Source organism: Dipodomys spectabilis, unplaced genomic scaffold (assembly GCF_019054845.1).
Source record: "Dipodomys spectabilis isolate Male_0828 unplaced genomic scaffold, ASM1905484v1 ptg000140l, whole genome shotgun sequence".
Taxonomy (NCBI): Eukaryota; Metazoa; Chordata; class Mammalia; order Rodentia; family Heteromyidae; genus Dipodomys; species Dipodomys spectabilis.
In genome coordinates, this window is record NW_024870817.1 from 7,430,403 (window position 1) to 7,456,879 (window position 26,477).

The window sequence follows — 26,477 nt, forward strand, 5'->3', positions numbered from 1 at the left end:
CCATGGCAGCCAGGAAGAAAAAGAGAAGAGAAAAAAGAGCTGAGGACAAAAACATTTATCTAGAACATGTACCCTGTGTGACCAACTTCTTCCAACAAGGTCTCATATCCTACTTTTTACCACTGCCCAATATTTCCATTGTACTGTAAATCCATCAATGGATTGCTATATTAATTATGTCAGAGCCTTCAGGATTGAATGACTCCCCAAAAGCCCCTCAGCCAAGTCCCCAATAGATGAGCCAGTAGGAGACATTTCATATTTAAAAAGTTTTTATTGTGAAGGTGATATATGGAGAGGTTACAGGTACATAAGTCATCTATTGAATACATTTCTTTTTGAACAGTGGACATTTCATATTTAAACTATACGATTGCTCTTCATAAGTTTGTTCATTGTAATGTTCAAAAGATGTTGAAAATAAGTTAAATATAACATATGTTGTAATGTCCCTGTTTCCTGAGAACTTTTCTGTGTATCTGTGTGTGCTGGTTTCTGGGGTTTCAAATCAGTGATTCATGCCCTCACTCTGCTTTCTTGCTCAAAGCTGGTGTTCTACCACTTGAGCCTCCTTCCAATCTGGCACTATGCTAGTTAATTAAAGATAGACTCTCTGGATTTTCCTGATGTTGCTGGCTTTCCAGGTTTGCACCTCCTGAATAGCTAGGATTCTGAGTTTTTTTTAATGTGCTTAGTAATGAAAGAGTCCATTAGGGATTAATATTAACTATTGTAGAATGATATCTTTTGTAAAATATTCAAAAACACTATAGTAATCATGACAACTCCATTTCACAGTGGATGACAGACCAATATAATATATTCTAACTGACTTTTATTCAATTGTATTTATTATACAAAGGGTATAAAGTGGTTTCTTTGTAATATTTCCATGAATGCATACTCTTTTTTTCTAACTGATATTAAAACATTCATGAAAATATCCCAGTACTTACTTAAAATAGTTTGCTGTTCATATAGCCTTGACCTTGTAAATTATTTAAAGAGAATGGAGGATCTCGATAGGAAATGTACTCATTACCTTACTCATGTAATTGTAACCCCTCTGTACAGTATCTTTACAATATATATATATATATATATGAAATGGAGCATCTCAACTCTACATATTGTGTTTATGGGAACCCAAGAGTCCATACGGATCAGTGACCCTCTCACAGAATATAGCACCTCAGAGCTATGCCTCCAGCACTTTTGTGATGACAAGGGCATTTTCCAAGTTTTCAAGTTTCTAATTTATATGTTTTCTTTGGACACCAAATTTGTCATCTTTGCACTTTATGGAAATTTTCTGAAAACAATGATAATGAATGACAGAATTGAAACATAATAAATTGCTTCTTGAATAAGTTAATGAGAAGAAAAAATTGAGAAGAAAATGACAACGTAAAAAATATTTGCGGACAAGTTCTGAAAGAAGTCCGGTTTGTCCTGACAGGAGGCAATATAATGATTGGGGAAGGAAAATGGACTGCCTGAGACACAGATTCAGTCAGCAAACAGACCTCCTGATTAGTGACTATAATCACTGGCAAGAGTATAGACATTTTTAACCTAATTTTCCCACTGGTATATTTGGAATAACCATCATCTAACTGACAAGTCTCGGTGGGTCCTGAGTAGTTTTGATTAGTACTTGGCACGTAATAATAGAGGCTTCACAATTGCCGCCATTTCTATTAGCAACATCTGCAAAACAAAATGTATAATAACTGTGTCTTGGCCCCTACAGCCTTATTTGGGAAAAGAGGTCTCAAAACACATACACACACACACACACAGAGTGTAACACATTTCTCCAAAATTCCTCCAAACCATCCTCCGAAATCTACCAATTAGACTCTTTTTACTTAATTGAACTATAAATTTTTTTGAAATCCTGAAGGTACAACTCCAGTGATATACAGCACCGACTCCCAGCTAGCAGTCAAGCCAAGCTAGTAACGTCATAACCAGCTGTGTATATCTAAACTCTAAAAACGTGTCAGTTATTACTCTCATATTTACAATCTGAATCTCCAGACATATTATTTGTTGTAATGGTTCTGAAGAAAAATTAATAAAATTTTGAGATCTTAGGGTCTTTTAAAATAATTTATATAACACATTTTCAAACCTCTGCAAAAGTCTCGCTGTATCTGAGCTAATTCTCTGACACGCGTTTTTAACACTTGTTATATAAGTATACCAGTTCCAGCTAGATATACTAATAAAGATTTTTTTATTCAGACTTTCTACAAAACAAAAATTTTAGTGTCCTCTTACTTTTCATAAAGGAATTCTGACTCTGAAAAGATTGTCCTATAATGGACATGGTCGAACATATCTATAAATCCATCTATACAAGAGGCAGAAGAAAGATCATAGTCACTGGCCAGTGTAAATTTTTACACATTGCTGGTGGGAATATAAACTATCTTAAACATGATGGAAAACATTAAGGAGGTTTATTTACAAGTTAAAAATAAAACTACCATATGACCCAGCAATTTGATGTACTGAATATAATCCAAAAGGAAATACAACTAGTATTTTGATTTTCATTGCATTTTATTGCAACACGATTCCTATATACACTGGCTAAGAAGTGGAAATCAACCAACTATAGCCTAATTGATGGTGAATGGATGAAGGCATTGTGAAACACATAAAAAATGGACAAAATTTCAGCCATGAAATGAATAGAATTCTATCTTTATGACATAAATGAAACTAAAAGTCACTATGGTAAGTGAAACAAGCCAGGTACAGAAAGTCAAATATAAATGATTTTACACATGGAGTGTGCCTGTATGCATGAGCTATTACTGGTGCTGGAACTTAAGTTCTCATCCTTGTTTGGCTACTGGTCTATCACTTGAGCCAACCTTTCAGCCCAGCTTTTTTGCTGGTTAGACAAAGATGATTTCATTGACTTTTCTGCCTGGGCTGACCTTGAACTACATCTTTTGATATCAGCCTGAAGTAGCTAGCATTACAGATATCAGCCACAAGACACCAGGCTCATACATGGAATTTAAGACAGTTCACCTGATATTAGTTGAGACTAGAATTCTGGTTACCAGATGCTGGGAAGAGGAAAAGAAGATAAAATATAGGTAAAAGTAAAATGATAGTTGCTTAGTTATAGTTAGGTAGGAGAAAGGATTTATTTTGTGTCCCTGTACATTAGAGTAACTATAGCAATAATGTACCATGAATGTATAAAAAACTAAAAACATTTTGGATACTTTCACAACAAAAATGATAGTGTAAGAATTGGAGATGTTGTTACCTGATTTAAATTCTGCATAATGTATACATGTGCTACATAAACATGTATCATTTTGATGTATTTTTTCTCTTCCTCCATATCCTTTCCCCCCTTCACTTTCTCAACAGAGATAGCTCAATGAAATAATCTGGGCTACAGTGTCAAGTAATATTACAATAGTAATAGAAATTTGGTAAAAAAAAATTGTTGCTTCAAATTTACAAATGGATACAAGTTTACACATCTACACATATACAAATTTACAAATAATAGCTGCATTTTATTTTATTTTTTTATTATCTTTAAATTTTTGTACAAAGGAATTGCAATTTAACAAATCAGTTTTGTAATACATCTTGACCAGTGTCATCTTTTTAATATATGAGGCAAAGAAATAATGTTCGAGAGATTGAGAAGATCAAAGTTCTAAGACAGCACAGGTGAAAAATAAATCAGTTCAAAAGACTACATAGGAACAAAGGGTTGGATGCAATGGTGTGCACCTGTCATATCAGTGAGACAGAGAAGTACAAATATGACCATGCTTCAGGCTGACACAAGCATTAAGCCAGACCCTATCTCAAAAGTACTCAACACAAGAAGAGCTTGCAGAGCAGCCTCTGTTATAGGGCACCTGCTTAGTAAGCCTGAGGTCTGAGTTAAAAATCCCAGTACTGTCAAAAAATAAGAAAAATATATTCACTTAGTCCTTTAATTTTACAATTCTTTCTCTTTTTTGATCATAACCTATAACTCTTCTGAAAGCATCTAGCATTCTGTCCCAAGAAACACAAACAGAAAACTCTCTATAGCATACAGAATCATTCACCTTTGTGAAGTAATTTAATTTTCCTCTGTTATCTTAGTATTACAGAGTACAAATTTCATTCTTTCATAAGTACAATTCTTAAACATAACTATAGAAACACATTTTCAAGAGCAAATGGCATGTAGTGGGTTATTATTCTAAAATGGCCATAGGCCCACAAGTCGTTTCGGAACTTACTTGGAGCCAAACTGCTCTTAGTGCTAGCCTCTACTTCTATGAAGAGACACTTGTTTCTTCTGTCTTAGATTGAAAATAAAAATTTTTAAAAACCAATGTATTTATTCTCACAAGAAGCTAAGCAAACAATGAAAAATATACAGATTGCTTTTAAAAAAAAAAGCCATCAATGCTGCATTCTTGCTGTCCTACTAACCTACACAGAACCAACTCCTTTTCTTCTCTCTTACTTGCAACACCAGATTAATTACCTTTTGTTTACTGTACCTGTTTGTGATTGCTGGCTGACTGTACTGTACTGATAGGGTCTCTATTTTGCTAGGTAGGTGCATATTTTGCTAGGTAGGTGCATATTTTGAAGCATACTTTGAGCCTTTTTGCTTTGGTCATTTTTAAGGTAGACTGGGATTGGGAAAGATGAGGAGAACTATGAAAAGGGTGATAGTATTCAAGATGAATTGTACTTATAAACTGCTGTACCTCTTTGCAAGCACCCAGGCCCTGAGTTCAAGCCCTAAAACTGACAAAAAGCTAATACATTTAATTATATTAAGCAAAGTAACCCAAAGAAACAGGCTGCATGTTTTCCTTCATTTGTAATAACTAGAATATGTCTATAAATCTACAAGTTAATCCAATTGATAGTAAAAGAGAAATAATTACAGTTGGACATGATTAACTAAACAGCACTCTAAGCATTTGCTCAGTGAAAACAAAGGAAGATATTCTTAGGAGAGGATCACAGTGGCTCAGTTGCTGTGCATATATGACCATATAAAATGATGCTTATCAAAATGAACTCCAAAAAATGGAAGCAAGGCAGTTTTATTGCTCTGTTTTCAGTCATTTCATTTTCTTTCTTCTTTCCTTTAGTTTATTCCCTTTTGTCACTTTTTTTTTTAATTTCTGTATCCTTTGTCTTATATATAAGTTCATCTGATTTGAGTATGTGAAGGGGAATCAGAGAAACAATGGGACAAGGGGTGAACCATACTCACTAGACAGTATGGTGGAAATGCGTAGTACAACTTGGAAGGGAAGGGGACTGGGAGGAGGGAAAGTGGGAGAAAATGAGGGAAGGGTAACACTATTCAAAAAGAAATGGACTCATTACCTGAATTATGTAACTATAACCCTGTGAACATTGCCTTTACAATAAAATTTAAATTAAAAATTAATGTGACCTCTTTACACAACCACTTAAAGATAATTTTATAAAGAGTATTGAATGCGACATCTCATTGTGAGTAATCAGGAGGAAGGAGACAGTCACCCACACCTGAGGAAACAATCCTTCTCAAAAGGCCTCCTCAGCTCTGAGGTCTGCAGCCACCAGCTCCTTGCCCTGGGAGGATCTACCTTTGAATACTGACAGCAAGTCCTATTATTCTGCAGCTTTCTCTCTCATTAGTCAGACAATTAGAATTCACACCACTTACTCTGGATTTGTAGAAATAATCCCTCAAACATTTAGGCAGGCTTCCAACTGAATCTCTAATGTAAATGCTTTGGCTTAGTGTCAGTGAAAGGTGATTTTGTGTTATCCCACCAGCTCATGTCAAGACATTTCAGTAGCACTTCACTAAAATGTTCAGACCTTATGATTCATTGTTAAAAAGCTCAGGGGCTGACATGCCCTCACTTGAACAAAGTTTCTTTCTAGATCATGGGATCTTTCTACTAATGCCTGGAGTTGCCTCTTTCTTCTTTGGTCTACATTACCTGGGGGACCAACTGCAAGCAAAGAAGAAATTCACTTTAACAAACGTTGTGAATTCCCTGAATTCACAGAGCTTTCCAGAAACCAAGGCTTGTGCCAGCTCATTATTGTCCTAGCTGTGTACATCCTCTGTCAAGCAATTAGGAAATTTTAAAAAATATTATCCGAGAGGGGAAAGGAATGCAGTCAAATGCTCCAGGGGAGCGAGCAGAAGGGGGAACAGGAAAGTTATAACTTCGTGGCATTTGGGACTAGCCAAAGAGAAAATTGTGAGTCCATTGAATGTATATTAAAAGAGTAGCTGTGGAATTGAACCAGAAATAATCCTAGAAACTTTTCTTGCCTCCACCCTTTCCTACTGCGTTCAGTTTGTATTATTCACAGATATTTGTCTTACCCTTCAGGTATGGGATAGCACTTCCTGCTCAGGAGTCATTTTCAAGATGTAACTTAAGTTACTTTTTTTTTTCCTGTAGTACCATTTGTCTGAATTCTATATACAAATAATTTTGATGTAATAGAAGCTACCAGGCAATAAATAAATAAATAAGCAACCTTTTAAAGACATAGTTCAATCGAGCAACCATATAGCTATTAGCTTCAAGAAATTTCAGGATTTAATTTCAAGCTAGCTGGTATCACCTTTAATTTTAATGTTAATTATAAGCAGACATCTTTAACCAACCCCCCTGATCCACTGTCACTTCACAATTATCTCCAGGTTTTTGCCCTTTTAATTTCTGCACAAACCAAAGTTTGAGGGAAAAAGGTACAGGAAGAATCATAGATGGGTGAGAATGATTGGAATATATTATAAACATGTGTGGAAATCTAACAATGAAATCTTCCCTGTGTAACTAATGTAGGCTAATTTTTTTAAGTTTGAGTAAAATTCTTATTGTATAAAAATTAATTTAGGTGTGTCAGATTTATTGTCCAATGTAAATTTTTTGAAACTTGAGGCAGGGATAATGACTAATTAGATTATTATTTTCCTGCATTACACATACAAACATGCATACACATGCATGTGCATACCTGTCATCCTTATCATCTTTTGTTTGCAAAAACTCTGATTGCAGGAATTTAATTAATTATAACAAGTATAGGTAGTTAAAACAGAAAACCTACTTGGACAATATCAATAAGGTGGGCAACTTAATTTATCATTGCTGTGTCTTACATTCTATAAACCACAGAAACATTGCTACATATTAGAAGAAAGAAAATAAAAGCATGAGTCAACCCTTTGAACATATTTGTGCAATTTCAAGGAGATCGGGTGTCGTTGGCTGCTACTGCTTTCTATTTGTAAGTCTTACCTGAGACCCAAGTGCAAATCTGTCTGCAAAATCAGATCATTTACTTCTAGGTTTCTAGGGAGGTAATCATTGTATCTATTCATTTTTCATACTTCTTATCCAATTCTTCTTGGTCTCTCAAGTCTTACCCTATAGCTACCCTTTTTTCCCCTCTACATTTCAAAAATTCTTTCTCTCAATCTATCCATCCATCCATTTCTTCTCCAGAATTCGATCACATTTTCTAAGCTCACTTGTCATTCCGATTATTTTTAAAAACCAGTCTGTCACTAACACATGACCAGAAAATTCCTTGGACATATCTGGAAGCATGCCTAAGTCCATTCCCAAACAGACTGCTATATTTTATCTATGCTCGCTATAACCTGTTAATTCCTTTCATCCTTTAAATCTCAGCACAGATATCACTTGTTGATAAGCACTTAGGTGAATTATCTGACTCAGTCAGATACGTGCATAAGAACCTTATACACTTTCTTTGTAGCACAACCCAGTTATAACTAAGAACTATCAGTGTGAATGGACTTAATGCTCATAGTATACACTACACCACAATAAGCATAAGGATAGGAAGACTGTCTCTTTGTTCTTTTCACATTGGTCTTCAAGTACAGAAGTACTCAGTTGATATTTCCTTAATGAATGAATGGAATAAAAGGCTGTTTCCATGTATATAGGTAACCCATATGGAGTAACTCAGGGTGGAGATGTAAAAGACCTTTGGACCATTAAACTCTAATCTCCCCATAGTGTTAATGAATAATGAACATTTCTCTAAGAATTTTAATATTATATTTCCTTTTGCAACGCATAGATACAATCCAATAAAGTATCCCATTTTTAAGAAAGTAAGACAATAATAGATTCAATGAATAGTAATTCTTGAAAAAAATATGAATGAATAGTGCACAATCAATGATACATAATGAATGAGCTATAGATCAATTTTATTTTACCATAAACTACCCACCTGATTATTTCAAGTGAGTAAGATGATGTAAATTCCTTATGGCAACACAAAAGGAAAATATATAGAGATGAAACTATTATCCAGCTCAACATCTCTGCCTTGAAATTCATATCTACAATAGAATATCAATGTGAGAACATAATTGAAAAACACAGGTGCAAATGTATTTCTCTTCTTTACCAATTCCAAATGAAAGTCACCTCTTACAAATCTTGTCTTTGGAATCTCTTTACGTTTGCTGCTAATAAAAAATATACCAACAGAATAAACTATTCGTAGTTAATTTGAATGTATTATTAAACACCTGACTTCTTTATTTTAGGCTGTTTTATTAACACAACAGCATAAATATTCAAACTCTTGAGTGAATATGTTTTTAGTAGCTGCTGTCTCTATGTTGAGAAACATAAAGGATCCTGATGAAACCCAAATGCATCCATATGAGGCTAACAGTAAAAGGAAAGGGAACCAGTATGGATGGAGATTTTATGTCCCAAATATGCCTCACTTCAACTTTATAAAGGCTCCAACTGTTGATAAAGGGCAGTGTCTCCAGAGCAGCCAAGAGATCAATTGGTACAACTCATCCAGAACAAAGCACAACAAAGAGCTGAATCCAAGGGGCAAGTCTATCAGTGGGCTGCAGTGAGAAATCTCAAAGCAGACATTACATATTCTTTCCATTATTTATTCACTTATAGCATATCTATTGAGGATCTACAACTGGCCAGGCGTACTTCACTAAGTGTAATAGTGAACAAAGCAAGCATAGTCCCTTTCCTAAAGGAATTTATAATTCAGGAGAAATAACAACTATTAACTAGTACATCACAGGATCAACATATTTTCTATTGTAAAGTGTTAAGCATTGTGATGTCAAGACCCTATCCCCTTCATCCTTCTGCTGCTGGAAAAATGAGCTGCAAATAGCTGACAATTGACTGCTGTGACAGATTGCCTAAGGGATGGGAACCCACTAATCCAGGAAATATTGCAGCCTGTGTAGGATACCAAAGCCTGCCCCCCACCCAAAGGGTGACAATCTGAGCCAGAGCTCCTGAAGGAGCAGGAACTTTACCTTCCTCCTTCCTCTTCCTAACCAGCTCATCTCACCATGCCTTTTCAGAGAACTGTGAGTGATTCACCTGTGCAAAATCTCCTTAACAAACTCTGCTTACCTTAAAAGAGTTCTAGTATGATAATAATTGTAGTGATAGGCTTTCTCTGGAGCTTCTCATTTTCTTTCACCAGACTAAGAGCTCAGCTCATTTGATTCCCAAACAATCCATCTTTGCTGTCTGACAAAGCTCACACTCTGCGCATAACTGGGACCTCATAGCTTTCCATTAGTTGTACACTTTGTTAGTTTGTTCTCTGATAGCAAACCCCTCCAGACTTCAGGCTTTAGTCAACCATCACTATTTTCAATGCATTCACATTTAACACATTAATAACTTTGGCTGAGGCTTAAGAAAGGCAAGAATATTTAGAGGTTATTACAGCTGACCCTAAATTATTTAATAATGCATCCTCAACAAGGGTTGGTGGTCAATATTAAATAAGAGGTGTTTGCAAAGAAAGCAGTTGCCCAATGGAGTGCTAAATCTGATGAAATGAGTTGACTCAGAAAGCCTCACTAACCACAGTCATCTCCTAGAAGGCTGAGCATGTACCACATATTTGTGGTATTTTACCGACATCATTCTCCATGTGCAAATGCAGGAAGAGATTCTGCAGTGGTCATTTCCTGTAGCATCATCTGTGCAAATGAGTATTGGATGTAATATTCTTCTGATCCACGCCATGACTATCATGGTCTACACTTTTATCTTCATGTTTCCCTACTTCTTTTGCTGCTAGCTGCCACAAAGCACCCAGCCTTCAGCTCAAAGTCTCTGAAAATGGGGGGAAGGGAATCATTTCATTACTTAAATATTGAAATATCCTATTGATCAGCAATGAGTGGAGACAATGATAATAACATGTTGGGCATTGTTTTCTTTCTTAGTCTCAAGGCTCAGATTAAAAATGAATAGCACCTTCTATGACAAGAGGACAAACTACCAAGAATTTATGTTGATATAGGATGCCAGTGGTTTATGCCTCTCATCCTCGCTACTCAAGAGGCTAAGATCTGATGCCAGCTACTCCAGAAACTGGAGATTCTCATCTCCATTTAAGCACCAGAACATACAGAAGTGAAGAAGTGATTGAGCTCTAGTCTTGAGCAACAAAGCTCAGAAACCATTCCCAAGCCTTGAGTAAAAGCCCCAAGCCTGAGGTGCACACATGTGTGCACGTGTGCCCCCACATACCCACACACATGTGTGTATGTATGTTGAAAATTCTTTGGGCCAAATAATTTAAATTGGGATATGTGATCCACAAAATATAAATGAAAAAAAAAGAAAGAAAAATATGGCCACAGTTTACTCTCTGGGAAATAGAAAAGAGTACATTTTATAATGTAGATAGCATGATATTGTAATATAAATAATATAATTTATAAATAACATAATAGAAATAATATATTCAGAATATATATTGTTTCGAAGCCTAAAGTATTTAGAAATTTTATATGTGGGATTTTTTTCTCAGATGAGTTCATAGGGAAAATTTTATGGTAATTTTAAGCTCAATACGAATGGCACTCCATTTCTTCTCTGTCATCAGGGACAGGAAAAAGTACTTCACCCCTTAATTGAAGGCCACATGCTATCTCTGCAGTGAGCACAGGCCCCATTAGTGCCCAGTGAGAGTTTTGGTATCAATCATATTAAGTAGATACTTTATATAGCCCCTTGTTTACCATGCTTTTGCATCTGTCCCTGTTTGCAAATAAATTCTTTGGCTGCAATCTAATTTGTAGGAATTTAAGCTAGCATTAGCAATGCACAGTATTTTTTTCCTGAGAGATGTGGAGGTGAGGAAAAGATAAGATATGTATTAGGCAGAGTAAAGCTCAAGTAAAGTAATAAGAACTGCCATTTTATGCTTGATATGAGATTTAATACCTTGTCTATAGATCTACCATGAGAACCTTGTGGTTCAAGTATTTGTAAATAACTTGTGATCAACCTGTATTATCCTTTCTCCACCAATAGTTTTCCTGTTCCATAAAGAAGATGAGCAAAGATTTAAAAACAAGTATTGATAACCTAATCTATACCTGACATACTTGACATTTCCCATTTTACCTTTTTTATTTTTATTTGTCGGTCAGGGGGCCTGAACCTAGTCGCTGTCCCTCAGCTCTTCAGTTCAAGGCTAGTGCTCTACCACTTTAGCCATGGCACTACTTCTGGATTTTTCTGTTTATGTGATGCTGAGCAATTGACCCCAGGACCTTGTGCATGCAGAGCAAGCACTCTACCATGGAGCCACCTTCCCAGCCCTACATTGTTAATTTTATGTCATACTGACACTATTAGAGTATTTAATATTTAATAGAATAGTATTTGTATTTAAGTACAAAAAGGAAGCCATTATGCTCAAGTCATGTTCAATAATTTGTTGAAAATTTTTCTTCCATTCTCTTAAATAAATATCGCTTGATTCATACATTTTATTCTCAGATGGTCAGGATGAGATTTTGAATGTTTTTTTAATCTTTTTCCAAGCTTACCTGACTTTCATATTATAGTATGTATGAATTTGTTCAAGGATTACATCTGATTAAACTTGGTATTTTAGCGGTATGATTCTCTTTCTTTTTCAACAAGTAATGAAATCAATATAAATTAAGTACTGATTAAATATTTATTGGAACAAGTAAAGAATACTTTTCTGTTTGTGGCAGACAAGGTAGTGTGACAGGAACTGCAAAGACGACTTACAAACAGTTCTCACCTCTTACTGCTCACACTCCATCTGACTCTCTCCTCCAGAACACAAAGATGGTCTCACAGTCTTTCAGTGATTATGTCTTACAACACAGGAGGAAGGAACTCTCCTTGCTGGCTTGAGGAGGTAAGCAAACAGATAAGGAATTCACAGTGAAGGTCTTTCTCTCCAGGTCCCACAGCAAGTCATAGGGGGAGAAAGAAACTCAACATTCCAACTCTTCCACACAGGAAGCTGTCATTCACCTCCAGCTTGATTGATGTGTTGGCCACAGATGACTCCTGCTTCACAAGGTCTGTTCATTGCAGTGATAATAACCTAGGTGTGGAAGTGTGAATGATCAATAATATGACTGGGCCCTGTATGATCAATGAATATGTACCCACTTGATTTATAACAAGCCAACTGGCAATATGCTCAAGAGTACCCAATAACAGGAAAAGATTTAAAAATAAGAAAGGCTCCAGTAGCTGCTTTTTCTTCTTAGAAAATCTCAATGGCTATTGAAATGTTCATTAGATACCTGTCCTTGTTTACAATAATGTGAGGAAGTTATAAAATGCAGCCGAGTCATTAGTTTATCAAATGACGGAGTGGTAATGTAGCCTAGTTATATATGTATGTATGTGTGTATGAATGTATCTATATATGTATGTTTGTATATAGATATAATATATATATGAAGGATTTTGATTTGACCTTAGAGTATATCAAAAACATTCTCACTTGTAATCTTTAGTTTGTTACACCTTTAGGATGAGGCACCAAATGAGAAGGTGCTCAGAAAATAGCTGGATGTTTCTTAATTTGGCAGACATGACACCTGTAATTTATTAAAAAATGATTAAGGGTAGTGACAGTCCTTTGAAGAAACTTCTGTTTCAGTCAAGTTATTGGTCCTCCATTCTTCTGGCACACTCATTTCAGAAAAATTACTTCCTTTCCTTACACATTAAAAATATGTTTATTGAGGTAATTCAGGCACACAAAGGAAACAAAGAAAATCAACATAGTTTAGGAAGGATAATTTTGGAAGTAATTATTTGCAATACTTTAACTTTTATATGTTATATATTTACTTTTACCATAAGTTTTTTTAAAGGAGGACAAAGTTGATTCCCTAACTCTGGTTCATAATTGAAGAAATCTGTTAAGCATTTCAGAACCACAGATAGGTTTAAAAAAAAAAAAAAGGATGAAATCTGAGAATCTGCTTGAGCTTCAGTTGCCCCAGTACTCACACACACACACACACACACACACACACACACACACACACACGCACACACACACACACACACACACACACACAAAGGTATAAAGTTTCACAAAATATCTGACAACAGAAATGGAATACTAATCTCCATAAAAACATCAAAAGCATACACACATGTCCATACTGTGTATGCATAGCATGTATGCATGTTTGTATATATGTAGAGTTAGAGTGAAAAAGAATGAAGTCCCTTATGCATAATTAAAGAGTCAATGTATGCACATGCCTAGTGTATATTAAAGACCATGAAATGATATGTGTTTGATTATTGGAACACTGATATTTGAGAAAGCCCCACACATCTGTGAGAGTCATCACTGAGCAGGCTTCAGACCTGACTTTTTGCCCATCTTGACCAGAATATTCACTTAGGAGAATTCAACTGGGTGAGCATGCTCCTCCAGCATTGGAATGACATATAACCACACAGGCCAGTCAAAATATCTCACTTCTTTGGCCACTTCTTTTGGTGAGTCTATTAAGACTATCTGTGCCAGATCTCTATTCTAAAACCCACCACTGTCAACAATTCTGACACATAAATTTCTTTCATGCAGAGAATATAAACTGATCATGGGGAGATATGCTATCACCTGAAAAGAGAAACAGTCCTTGAACATTATATGTGAACCCCAGAGAATAGAGTGATAAGTGGCCTGTTGACCAGCAAAATACTTTAACATCACAGGTTATACCAGATCACTATTTCAACATGAAATCTATGGGATGAACTTTAACCTTAATAATATTATTTTTCCTTTGCAATTATAACAGCATACAACTTCTGATGTGCTATTTAGAGGCTGGTTGAAAGTAGAACCTGCTCCATTATGTGAAAGGCAAGGCTTGCTCAATATATTAATCTATGTTTTATATTATATTTTATTGTCTTTAGTTGTAAAAAGGAGTTACCATTCAACAGATCAGTTTATAAGAGCATCTTGATGTCACTTCTATTATTCTCCCCCATCCATACAACCCAACTACTCTCTTTCAATTGTCTTAGTTTCATAGAATACACATTGACTATTATGACTGCATTCACCCCTCCCTTCCCTTTATTCATCCACCTCCTACAATCTCCCCCCACCCACATCTTTCAAGTGCCACCATTCTGGCATTTATTTTGTTGGACTGTAAGGTATTACACCATTTGAATTCTTCCCCGCAAATACCATACTTTGGCTGATACATCTACACGTACTTTCATACAAAAGTATACAGGGTTTTTTTTTTTATCTCTCTCTACTATTCCTTTATAGCACATTTTTCCTTCCTTTCTTCCTTCTTTCCTCCCTTGCTTTCTTTCCTCTCCTTCTTTCCTTCCTTTTTTCCTTCCTTCCTCTCTTCCTTCTTTCCTTCCTTCCTTCCATCTTTCCTTCTTTCCTTCCTTCCTTTTTATCTCTTTCTTTTTTCTTTCTTCCTTTCATTCCTATGGTACAGAGATTGAACCAAGCGTTTTGCACTTGCTAGGAAATGCTCCACCTTTTGAGCAACCCCACCCTCACTCCCAGTCCTTTTGCTTCTTAGTCCAGTTTGCTTTTTAGATTTGGTCTCCTATTTTTATTTGCGTTAGACTTGGACTGCTATCCTCCTAAATATATCTCCCGAGTGCTAAGATTATATGCAGCACATTGCAGTACAATGTCCAGCCTTTTGTTTTTCTGGCATAAAGCCTCACTAACTTTTACCTGAGTTGGCCATGATTTTCCTATCTCTGTTTATAGCATATTTCATACAGCCCAGTTTATAGTATATTTCTCAAGAAAGTACAGTATTATGTGTTAGAAAGTAAAACTTCAGCTGGGCAGTGTGCCAAATTACTGGGTCTAGGCTATACTATACTAACAGGTAGAGGGGACTACAGTTAAGGCCAGCCCCAGGCAAAAATGGAAAGAGAAACAATATCACAAAGCTAAAAGGGGGCAGGAGTTGTGGCTCAAATGTTAAGAGTATCTGCCTAGCAAGTGTATAGGCCCTAGTTTCAAATCCCAGTACTGAAAAAAAGGAAAAGAAAAATGAATGAAAATAAAATCCCATTTATTTTATCCTTCTAAAATTCATTAGCATACTGAGTTAATAACATTGGTTTTTTAAGAAAATCAAACATTTATAGTCTTCAATTTGAAAGCAAGACAAAAGAAATAGTATTTCTCAACATATAAGACAGATGGAGGGAGAAGTATTTTTTGTTGTAGAGAACAAAGACCTCAGAAATACTGCTTTTTGATATACTTCTCAAAGTCATTCAAGAAATAATTAAGCAGTGTAGGTATACTGCAACTAAATATGTCATGCAAGGAAAATGGTGAATTAAAAATCCATGATATATCCCACCTCCCTGCAGGTGAAGGCTGCTACTGCATTTTCTAATGAGTATCCTCTATCAGAAAGCTTTCAGCCAAACATAATAGTCCTTTGCAGATGTTCAGCAATAGGCATTATCTAAGTCTACAGGGAAGCAGCTCACAAGATTTTACAGAGAGATAGATATTATAATAAAAAAAAACTTGACAGTTCTACAGTCACTATTTCAATTCAGCCCTGACCCATCAGCAGGAAATACACCTGCAGTGTCTTAGTTTGCCTCTGGCTTAGTTTTCAGCCCCAGATGCGTTCTGCATACCATCTCCACTGCCATTTCTATTAACCAGCTCATTTCTGAGCAGAAGAAACACTACTGACAAATCTTTCATGCTTGGCCTCTGTTTTTATTGCTTTATGGCCAATTCATAATACCTTTCTAGACTATTAATTATGTCAATTTTATCAATCAATTTTATTAGCTTTAATAAAGTTACTTATTAGGTTTTGCAGCCATGTTACTAAGCCACCTAGGATTTGTGGAGAATGAAATAAAGACCAATGCAGGAAGAAGCAAATTTTAAAATCAGTGCAAGATCATACTCATAACTTTGATTGCTGACTAAAACAGAACAAAACTATCAGTAGATTGGAAGATTAAGTGACTGTATTATATTGCTCTTGAAGGGGGAGACCCTGCTGCTGCTCAAGGAGGGACTTGCTTACAGGGTGGTGCTATTGGAAATACTGAGGAAATACATTCAGAAATAAAAATAACAAAAATGATTGAACAAACCAATAGTAAGCATTAGCCAGCTTAGAATCCAGAATTAAAAAAAAAAAAAAAACCAGAACAGCCAATTCTTACTTCCAAGACTTTACAGATACTTCTCAGCACTCACTACCTATAACTTGAGACTGTAGTTCACAGAGAGGGGAAAAATGCTGATTTTTGTTACATTCTGATTGCTCATTGAAATCTAGCCTGTGGCTTTCCATGATAAGCCAATCAGGCTGTGAAAATCTGGGGAGCTGGCCTGAGGTTTTATCACCAAATCTGAGAAGGTGCTACTTTGCCATATTTCCCTCGCAGCTCTTCTGAACTTGTTACTCACCCTCTGTTTCTCCATCTGCACATCAGGGAAATTATCAGGCACCAACTTAATTCATGCGGATATATGCATTTTTAATGAGACAATATTTATATAGTGCTTTGAGTTTCCAGAAGAACTCTGCTATATAAATACTAACTACTCTCAGGATATTAGCACAGTCTAGTGAATAAAATGAAGGTTTTTATTAAAAATAGCTAACAAGAAAAACGGTCCTTTAGCAAGAAGGAAGAAAACTATTGTGAGAATACCCCTGCAAGCAGCAGTCTGTACTCTCACATCTATGTCTGCTCAGTAAGAACAGCAATGGGAAGGAAGTGGAGGCAGATGCAACTCAGAGCATATTCACATCTGAGTGCTTACTTAGAATTTGACCTCTTAACGAGGAAAAGGATTCTTGTTTAGATTTAAAATATAAAAGCATAAGGAAAAATACCAAGTGGTATGGCTTTTTTCTTTTGAATTAAATCCTTTCTTTAGAAAAGATTATTTTTAAATCAAATACAGACAACTTTCAGCCAAATGTAATAGTCCTTTGTAAAGCTGCAGATGTGAAGCAATAGACATTATCTAAGCCTGCAGGGAAGCTGCTCACCAGATTTTACAGGGAGGATTTACAGAAATGGAGAACAGGAAGAAAAAAGTATAACTTAGTGGCTATAGCAGTAATTAACACCCACTCTCATTTTTACAGTTAACCATCATGTCAATTGCATTTACTCCACAGAGCAATAATTGAAATCAGTGCTAACATTTAACAGATACCACAGATTATGTAGCTAAAACAGAGAAAGTCATTTCCTTCCAGCAGTGGATGCTGGAAGTATAAGATCAAGGTAACAACAGGGTAAATGTCTCCTGAGGCCTGTGTCCTTGGCTTGTATAAAAAAGAACAAGTCATACATGCTTGGAGTAAGGAAAGACGTATTAGTTATATATTACTACTTCTCATTTACAGTTACCCCTAAACATCTTCAAAGAGGCAAAGAGAAACCCCATAACTGTCAAAAATGAACAGAAGTTATGCTCTACCATGGAAATAGATATCTGGTTATGTGAGCTACATTGCTTTCCAGTTCCAGACTTTTGCTGATTAATTGGAGATAAGAATCTCATGACTTTCTTAATATATGCTGGTTTTGAACCTCAATCCTCAGATCTAAGCCTCCTGAGTATCTAGGATCACAGCCATGAGCCTCTGATGCTTGACCTCAAAATTCATTTTTTACTTCTTTTGCCGAATGCTTCTTCTTTCCTTTTTTAGTTAATAATTTCTTCTGCAAGCTTTTCACTTTAGGACTACATCATTTTTTATTTTGTCTTTGAAAACATAGACAATCGGATATATTCATTCTCTATGCCAGAAGGCAAAGCACATTTCATTGGACCCCTCTCAGCTCTTAACATGACCACTCACTAAGTGGACCAAGCTTATTTTAATTTATAATCTGCAGGTGGCAAACTTGCAAGGCCAGTTTCATGAATGTGCAATTTGGTAGCACCCTCTCTTTCAAAAGGTTCCATGCACGGTTTAATGCTCTACCATCATGGCTTGAAAGTTTAATCATTTTTTAACAAGAAGCCCACATTTTCATTTTGTAGCAGATCTCACAAATTCTATTACCATGCCTGCATAATTGCTTTACTTACCTCACAGAGCCTGTTGAACTGATTTGAGAACAAAAATATGCTCTGAATGTGCAGGCTAACTCATAGAACCATTTTCAGAGTGTGAGTAGGACACAGTGAAGAAATGATTTTAAAGGAGACCAATAGTTTAGAGAACATATTGCAGAGGTTTCAGGAGACTCAAACTCTAGCTCTGATCTACTCATTGTTCATGTGGCATATGTCACTATCCCCTGGGGACCTCTTCTCATCTCATCATCTGGAGAGATTGACACAAAAAGTAATTTTTAGCCTTTAATCCCAGAAATAATGATTTGAGTTTTCTGGAGTAGTTTATGGATGGAGCTTGTCTGGTCTGGACACCTTTAGATTCCTTATGGAACAAGGAGAATTTGAGTGTGGATTGATATGACCACTTCAGAAATAAGTGCTGTGTAGTCTAAAATGAAGCTATACATTTTTTTTTAATTTAATTTTATTTTATTTGAGAACATACTGTACAGAGGGGTTACAATTACATGGGCAGGATAATGCATACTTTTCTCACCAAGCATTGCAGCCTCCTCCTTTGTTTACCCTTCACCTCCCTTCCCAGCCTCCCCCCTCCCCCCCACCCAATCATACCTCCCCTCCCCCCCCACACCGACATTGTAAGAAGCTATACATTTTTAATAGTTCTATTTCTGAGCATGCACCCAGCAATGTGTTTACAAATGATCACTAAAATATTTGAAAACTATTATTTATAGAAAATCTGTTTGCAATAGGCTCAAGATACAGTGAACCTAGTCTCTGCAATAGTAGAATAGATAGGTTATAGTATATAAATATATTAAACAATAAAACATGAATATACTATTGATATTTGCAGAGGCACACATAGCATTGGGTTGGGAAAAGGCTTGACATATAACACACTATCATTCCATGGATATAATTTCTCAATAATTATAGAATATAGTAGAATTCAAAGTTGAGACAGGCTTTTATGAATAGGTAATAGCTAGAAAGAACCTGAATATTTCTGATGGTTAAGAATGTTCTGCTTCTGAAATTGGTAGTAGAAATAGGACTATATGTTATGAAAATTAATTGAGGTATATATATTCATGGTTTATAGATGGATGCATCTCTATAATCATTTAATATAAAAATTCTTGCATAATTTCAATATGCAGCCATGTTTGGGAAACACCTGTGCTGCCATTTATAACATAGAAGACTTCGGTAAGACTTCTCAGACCTTTATGGTTGAGAAAAAGCAATGTTATGGTTGAGTACAAGCAATGCCCATCATCTTCATCTTGTCTCATCAATATTTTTACTTTCCTTATCTTTTCATGAGTTCACTTCCAACATGAGTAAGTTTCTCTGCTTGTACTATATATACATGGTCTAATTTATTGGCCCAAAGGTCACTTGATTCAATCCCACATAAATTATTTAATTACAGAAGTAAACATATTGTATGTCTCTGTGTTTATTCTTTTATCTAGCCATTGCAAGCTTCACAGATAATCATTGAAGGGAAGTAAGGCAGTCTTAGAGCAATAATCTGTTGCCTCTGGATGCACAGAGCTGACTCTAGCCCAGAGGTGAGGGAGCAAAGTGGCTGTGTTCCACTGTGGCAAGTATCCTGGAGATTGCTTGTCTTCTAGGAGCCTTACAGAAGCTGGTAATAGTCAAACTATTTACTCTCTGGCATAACAGATCATATTGACAAACATATTCCCAAAAATCAGCAAAAGCATGGAACAGAACATGGAGCTGAATTTACAAAGAGTGATACTGTTTCTTCCATGGTCTATGACATTGAGCTCCTAGTCTCAATATATAATTCAGTGAATAGTTTCATTGCTAGCATTATACTCAGTCAGCTCTTCAAACCATGGACAACAGAGTCTAAGAAATATATATTAATTAGATCTGAACACAAAGCCTCTGGTAGTCCAAGAATCCTTAAGAATACGGACTAATCCGTTGACCTGCCTCACAAACATTCAAGAGACATAATTCTATAGCTTGTTGAATTCTATATACTGATGGACAGTTTGGTGCAAATACATTCAGGACCAGAGTGAAAAGTTGATATATTTTCTTTAGGAGAAAAGAGGCCCATTACATCTACCATCTTTCCTTTGTAGTAGGTATAAAGTAATTTTCATAGGCATAGAAAAAGAGAGGTTTGTGGATTATTATATTTTTATACTTTAACTCAGTGTGGCAACAATTGTGTTTGGAGATTCAACCTTTTAAAGGGAAAGTAAAAAATATTGTTATATACCTAAGTTTCTAACAATGAACTAAAAGCATGAAGAACAGTGCACCATAGCTAGTCAGATCCAGGGTCTCTACACTTGAGCATGTAGGGATGATTTGTCAACTATGCTTTAAAATTTTAAAGTGTGATCAATCCAGTAACTGGAGAATCATCCTAAAAAGGAGCATGTCATGAAGAAATAAAGCAATTTATCCCAAAATGTGGTCTGTGAACAATCTACATCACAATCACTGCAGCTTCGGTAAGCCTACTCTAAGTCTCTCTCTTACACACACACACACACACACACACACACACACACACACGAACATATACCCCACTCCAGTATTTCTGCCTTACCAGTGTGTCTTTTTTTTAAGTTTTTTATTGTGAAAATACCATACAGAGGGGTTACAATTACATGAGCAAGGTAATGAGTGCATTTTATATCAAGCATTGTTGCCTCCTCCTTTGTTTTTCTCCTACCATCCCTGCCCTCCCATCTCCATGACTACACTCCTGGGCCCCAAACACTCAGCATGAAAAATCAAAAGCAAACATATTCAAATTAAAGACTAATTTAGAGCAAAGGAGGCCTGGGGAGAGGCTTGAAGTAGCATATTGAAATACAGTGTGGACTGATTTGAATATCAGAATGAAATTTGGACTTTTTTTTTTGGGGGGGGGGGGGTCCCGTCATGGGGCCTGAACTCTGGTCCTGGGCGCTGTCCCTCAGCTCTTCAGCTCAAGGCTAGCACTCTACCACTTGAGCCACAGCGCCATTTCCGGCTTTTTTTTTCTTTTTGCTTATGTGGTGCTGAGGAATCAAACACAGGGCCTCAGGCATGCAAGGCAAGCGCTCTACCACTGAGCCACCTTCCCAGCCCAGACTTTTCTTTTTTATAGAAGAGAAATGCACTAAAGTCTCCAGAGCAGAGGCAGTAACAAAGTCATAGTTGTGTCCATTCATTGAGCAGTGCAGAGAGGAGCAGAGGAAAGTAGGTAGTCTCTCCTTATCCAGGCATGACAGGAGTAAGTTGAGGTATGTGTGGAAGATGAGGAAAGATAAGAAAAATAAGTACAGAGAAAATCAAAAGCAGACTGTGATGTTCACGGTATGCAAGCACCAAGTTCAAAACCTCCAGAGGAGGCCCCGGATGACCTCCAGAGGAGGCTCAAATGACCTCCAGAGGAGGCCCCGATGACCTCCAGAGGAGGCCCCGGATGACCTCCAGAGGAGGCTCAAATGACCTCCAGAGGAGGCCCCGATGACCTCCAGAGGAGGCCCCGGATGACCTCCAGAGGAGGCTCAAATGACCTCCAGAGGAGGCTCAAATGACCTCCAGAGGAGGCCCCGATGACCTCCAGAGGAGGCCCCGGATGACCTCCAGAGGAGGCTCAAATGACCTCCAGAGGAGGCCCAAATGACCTCCCGAGGCCTGCCCTGCCCTCCACAGGCCTGCCCTGCCCCAGCAAGCTTCCCCCCTGCCGTCCCTCCTCCGCTCCCACTCCTCCTTCCTCTGCACTGTTTTCCTCTGGACTCCTGGTCTCCTCCGGACTCCCCTCTCCTCAGGAATCTGGGTCCTGCGGGCTATCTGTTTTCCCTCTAACCTCTCTCAGGCCCCTGGTTCCTCCCCGCCCCCCCGCCCCGCCCCATGACCTCTGAGCATGCCGCCTACATCTACCCAGATGAGCTGCTCCCCTCCCAAGCTGCCCCCTCTCCAATCCCAATAGGCAGCTCGCCCTGTGGGGCTTGGCGCCCCACCCCCTCCAATAGCACGCCCCGCCCCCTTTCGGCAGCACCCCCGCCCCTTTCGGTGGCAGGCCCCACCCCTTTCCACGGCATGGCACGCCCCTCCAGCGGCGCTCCGTGGGATGGTGATGGTGACCTCAGCTTTCAGTGCCGGGCTCTGTCTGGTGGCCCCCGTGGTCCGGTCGGCCTGTGGAGCGGTGAGGCTCAGGCTCTTGATGCCCCGCCCCTCCAGCAGGCTGGCCACGCCCCCTACAGCAGGCTGGCCACGCCCCCTCCAGCAGGCTGGCCACGGGCCTGCTGATTATCAGGGCCTCATGGGTTCTTACAAAGTCACTTTAAAATTTGAAGTCTAAGCAAAAAAATCATAGCACAGATAGAAAAAGAGGTGAAAGAAACCTGGGCTGAGCTGAACTCAGAAGGGAAATAGAACAGAAAGGTATGTGGGGGGGGCTTCCAATAGTAGAGAAGACGTTAAGAAGAGGTAGGCATAAGAGATCTGCATGAAGATAATTATGATAATTTGAATAGTAAGAAGACCCTGCATCAAAGGGTTAAACAAATGTGGAATAACACAGGTGACTAAGTATGTGGTAGGACTTGGGGACCTTGAGTTTGTTTTTTCTGATGAACTGCAGATGTTGCTAGCCACCTTTAGCCAGCATAATGCCTCTCCTTACCCAGCCTGCTATAATGATCAGTGATCTTTATGAGAGCTTCCTCGGCATTCTGTCACAACATCAAGCATTCTGTGTATAGACTAAATACCAATAAAAATCAATTATCTGGTCTGTCTGTTTGCTGTGCCCCCAACACCACATCTCAATGGACACCTAAATATGTGTCCAGTGAATGAAGAAGGACACCAACAGAATCCACAAGAATTGGCCCACAGATGACAGCATTTAGACTCCTTCACTGACCCTCCTAGCTTTGACATCAATGCATAAGAATATTGGGATGGGCTGTAACAAGTGATTATAAATGAATTAGCTGAAGTAGAATAGACGCTATGGAGAGCTCAAGTAGTATAATCTTTTAGAAAGACTATATTAAAGCACAACACAATCAACACTAGGGCACAGGTACAGTACATCCAAAAAGGGGGGCAGGGCCAAGAGAAGAGTAGATGAATGAAAACGAAGAGAGGAGAATGCAGCCAATAATTGTGTATACCACAAAATTAAGAAATGTAAGAGGAGTAGGTCAACCAGGGGGTGAGACTGTTGAAAGAGGTGGCACTGATAAAGATGCATTGCATTCATGAACTGCTTCGTTATATGGCATCTCCTTTGTACAATTACTTAAACATTTTTTTTTTTGGTCGATCATGGGGCTTGAACTCTGAGACTGGACGCTGTTCCTCAGCTCTTCAGCTTGAACCACAGCGCCACTTCCAGTTTTCTGCTGGTTTATTGGAGATAAGAGTCTCACAGACTTTCTTGCCTGGGCTGGCTTTGAACCTCAATCCTCAGATCTCAGCCTCCTGAGTAGCTAGGATTATAGGTGTGAGCCACCGGCACCTGGATTAAACAAAAGTTTTTAAAGAATGATTTTAATAACTTCACAAGGAATATAATGGGAACTTAAAACAAACCAAATGCACTGGATGGGTAGCAGCATCACTATTCAAGGCGATCAACTCAGGAAAACAGACCTGAGTTCAAATTCCAGTTCTGCTTCCTACTCTCCCAGGAAATTCAAATTCTTTGAATTTCTTTCTCCTTAATTGTGAGTTAGAAAAAAAAAACGAAAACATAAAAAAACCTACTTCATAAAATGGTCATCAGAATTAAGTCAGTTTAGATAAAGCATTTAGCATATGGGTGAAGATTTATAGGCAAGAATAGGAAATGAAGTAACAAAAAAACCCACAATGAGATACTACTTGACCCTTATTTGCATGGCTAGTTTCAAAATAAAGTTTTGATAAAAATATGAAGAAATATGTGTGTAGTATTGATGTTAATGCACATGATGTTGCTACTGTGGAAAGCAGTTCCATAAAATTTAAAAATTGAGTAAACAAAGGAGGAGGCTGCAATGCTTGATAAGAAATGTACGCATTATCCTGCCCATGTAATTGTAACCCCTCCATACAGTATGTTCACAAAAAAATTAAATTAAATTAAAAAAATTTTAAAAATTGAGCTATCATGGGATCCAGGAATTTCACTGTTGAGTATATATGTAAAAGATTTGAAATGAAGGTCTCAAAAGGGTATTTGTTTACCTATATCTACAGCCGCATTATAGCCAGAAAGTAGGAGCAACCCACGTATTTAGGAACAGATGATTGTATTAACAAAATTGAAAAGTACCTCTGAAGATGTTACTCAGACTTAAAGAGAAAGGAAATCCTGACACATGCTACAACATGGGTAAATCTGAAAAACTATGCTAAATGAGATAAGTCAGTCATAGAAGGAATGAATTGCATGACCCATTTTATATCAGGTACATTAGGTATAGCCAAATTCAGAAGCATAGGAAGTCAAGATAATGTTGCTAGGGCGTGGACATGGAGGTGGAACTTTGTTGTTAATGGGTTAGAGTTTCAGCCTAGCAAAAACAAAGCTATAAAGTTTAAGGTCACCACAGTGTGACTGCATACTACTGAACTGTACACTTAAAATTATTTAAATAATAAATGTTGTGCTATGCATATTTTATCACAATTTTGAAACAAAAAGAAACAGCAGCAATACCACAGGATGAGGTAAAACAATGTCCACCAGAGGTCACCCTCACTCATGCCTGGGTCATTGTCCACATCAACTCTATAGTAAGTCTCTCGCAGCAATGCCCAACATTGCCTAGAGCCTGCCTGAAATAAGATAGTGACCAGCTAAAAGGGATGGCTCTTCAGTAACTTTTGAATAAGTCATTGTTCTGAGTTAGTACCTACAGGAAAGTCGTGTCTAGTTTGGAAACCCAGAACTATGTTAAGAAAAAAGCAAAACAAGAAAGCTAAGTAGTTGATTTTTTTTTTTTTTTTTTGTCAGTCATGGGGCTTGAATTTGGGGCTTGGGGCTTGGGCACTGTCCCTGAGCTCTTTTTGCTCAAGGCTAGCACTCTACCACTTCAAGACACAGCAACACTTCCAGTTTTGTGGTGGTTAATTAGAGATAAGAGTCTCACAGACTTTCCAGACCAGGCTCTAGGCTGGCTTTGAGACACCATCCTTAGATCTCAGCATCCTGAGTAGGTAGAATTACAGGTGTGAGCTACTGATACCCAGCAAGTAGTTGATTTTTATATGACACACAACTGGAGAGATGAACAATACAAATAGTACAGGAAGAAAACGAGAGGTTGGCATTGTGGCTTGTGTCTATTATCTCTGTCAACTCAGAGAGAGGTCTACCCCTGGGACAAAAATGTGAAACTCCCTTAGAAAAATAACTAATGCAGAACAACAAACTTAAAGTTTAACCAAATAAATACCAGGAAGATGGAACATGTATAGCTGGGGTTGTGGAAGTCAAGGAGAGGGGGACAAACAAGTGGAGAGAAGAAGTGTGATCTAAAGCAGTCATGATATTCAGTGTACATGTGTGTTATGGAATCAGGCAACTTTGGAGGTGGGTGAGCTGGGGGAAGATGATGGAAAGTACAGCACTGATTAAGAAATATTGTTCTCATAAACTGGCATGTATAATTAAACCCCTTTGTATGACTACTTAACGACATATAATTTTTTTTTTCTTATTTTGCTGGGCAGGGTCCATGAACTCTGGGTCTAAGCTCCTTTTGTTCAAGGCTTTGCACTCTACCACTTGAGCAACCGCACCACTTCTAGCTTTTTTTGGGATTAACTGGAGATAAGAGCCTCATAGACTTTCTTTCCTAGGGCTGGCTTTGAACCATGATCCTCAGATCTCATCTTTCTGAGTAGCTAATATTTAAAGATAATTTTAAAATATAACTAAAGCGAGAAAGTGCTGTATGTATGTTTCAAGTAGTGCGGTGCCTACCTTGCAAGTATGAGTCCTGAATTCAAACTCAAAT